The sequence below is a fragment of the Eublepharis macularius genome, chromosome 7 (genome assembly GCF_028583425.1).
Source record: "Eublepharis macularius isolate TG4126 chromosome 7, MPM_Emac_v1.0, whole genome shotgun sequence".
Taxonomy (NCBI): Eukaryota; Metazoa; Chordata; class Lepidosauria; order Squamata; family Eublepharidae; genus Eublepharis; species Eublepharis macularius.
In genome coordinates, this window is record NC_072796.1 from 123,498,198 (window position 1) to 123,500,616 (window position 2,419).

Here is a 2,419-nt window from a genome sequence, read left to right on the forward strand (position 1 = left end):
TTTGGTGCTTGATGTTGTCGAGTGATTTGGGTCTCTCTTAAAAAGTGAGGAGCGTGGGCAAAGCAAAATAAAAAACGTTTTTATCTAGGCAGGTGTTGGCATTACAAGCTGGAAGAGTTCTTCATGTGGCAACTGTATAGCCCACAAGTGTGTGTGTGTGTGTGGTGGTGGTGGTGGGGGAGTACCAGCTACTAGAATGCTTATTTATAAAATAGAATCAAGGGCCCTCTAAGGAGTTTGGAGGAGATTCATTCTTCCGTCCCCCACTATTCCCTCTTTCCCTTTTCTTGTGAGGCAACAGCCCCTAATGAAGTTAGCTTGAGTTACTGTGCTGGAATCATCTATGCCATTATGGGTTGTACCCAGGGCTCATTTTGAGGGGGAATGCGCAGGAACGCAGTTCCGGTAGTTCTCCAAAGAGGTCACATGTCAGGTAGCCCCGCCCACCTCATTTTTGGCCATTTTGGGCCCGTTTCTTCCTGGATTGGCCCAAAATGTCCAGGATCGAGCCTAAAACAGCCAGGATTGGTCCCAAATCGGCCAGGATCGGGCCTCTGACATGTGGTGGATCACTATCCCGTTCAGCAGCAGCCCAATTCTGTCCATTTTGGGGCCCTTTTTGGCCATTTTCAGCCCCTTTTTGCCATTTTGGGCCCAACTTCGGCCCTGAATGTCCACGATTGGGTCCAAAACACCCAGGATAGGTGATGTCAGGGGGTGTGGCATATGCAAATCAGCTATGCTAATGACACACTTCTGGGGGTGTCAAGGGGCATGGCATATGCTAATGAGTTATGCTAATGAGTTCCTCCAGCTCTTTTTCTATGAAATGACCCCTGGTTGTACCTCTTGTACCACATGCTGCATACAAACCAAGAATTTGATGGTATCCATTGCAACATTTTGCCAGCCACATTGTGGGATTGCTCACTGGCACTCTTCTCTACTGCTTCTTGATGAAGGCCTAACTCCAGATGTTTGCTAGTTGCTGAGAAAGCTGCTTATCCATTGAACCAAGTGGATATTTTTTTTGCCCAGTCCTTCATGATAATGGGAATCCCTTGCATACTGCCTCTCCTTTACTTATCCACCCCTGCCATCTCAGAGCATTCCTCTTTTCTTTGCCTGTGTCTTGAGCACCAGGAAAAGAAGAAAGGTCATGTCTCCCTGCCCTCACCAATAAAAGTAACAGAAAAACTCAAAATTTATAAATACTATTACATCCTGTTCATTAAATGAAACTAATAGCATAATGCATTGAGCTCCATTAGTTTTGCTGCTTGAAATACACACAAGTGAAAAATAAAATTCATCTAGCAGTTTGATACCATTTTGAACTGTAGTTCTCCCCGTATTGTGGAGAAATGGTCTTATAATTGGTCTTCCTAATTAGTTAGGAACCATGGACCTCACCACTATGAGCCAAGCTACAAGTGACGCCTGACACAGGTTGGACACTTGTCAGCTTCCCTCAAGTTCTGATGGGAAATGTAGGCATCCTGGTCTTGCAGCTTGGCTCTCCATTTAATTGAAGTTTACAGAGCAACAGTCTATGGGAGGGAGAATATGCGGTCGGGACGGGAGCGCAGGCGTCGGGCTCTCGCTGGGCGCCCCCTTCCCCTCCGCTGGGTGTGGGGGGGGGTCTGTAAACTTCAATTAAATGGAGAGCCAAGCTGTAAGACCAGGATGCCTATATTTCCCATCAAAACTTGAGGGAAGCTGACGAGTGTCCAACCTGTGTCAGGGATTCCGGCTAAAGCTATGTCTTTGTGAACTTGTATCTATTTACCCTATGCTATTGTTTATGGAAATGTTCCTGATACTGATTGTACTAATCTCACACTGTGTAATCCTCCTTGAGTCTCAGTGAGAAAGGCGGACTATAAATGACATAAATAAAATAAATAAAAATAATAAATAAGGAGCTGCGCAATTCCCCTTCCCTTAAACTTTCCCCCAGTATTCCTTGGGGTGAGTGCATGAATGGTTACTGCTGGCTTAGCTGTGCCTTGTACTTTTTTCTACTAGACTTTTCAACATTTGTGGGCAGGCTGTTAATAGGCTTGTGAACACGCCTAGAGAGAAAAGCTGTCTGACAGAGGTCTAGTGTGCGGAAATGGGCAGCTGACGCTTTTCAAGGCATGGAAATACCACCTGGTAAATAACACCCAATGAAGTCTCTATTAAAGGATCAAGGCTTTTCTTTTTCTCCGGGCACCTGGTGACCCTAACGGTAATCCAAGGACGGAAGGCATCCAGTAGAGGCCTTCCCCACATTCCTCCCTCTCTGCTTTCTAAAGCTGCCAAATCCAGGTTGAGAAGTTCATAGAGATTTGGGGGTTGAGCCTGGAGATGATGAGGAAGGGGAGGGAGCTCAGCAGGGTATAGTGCCATTAAATCTGCTCTCCAGATCTGTTTT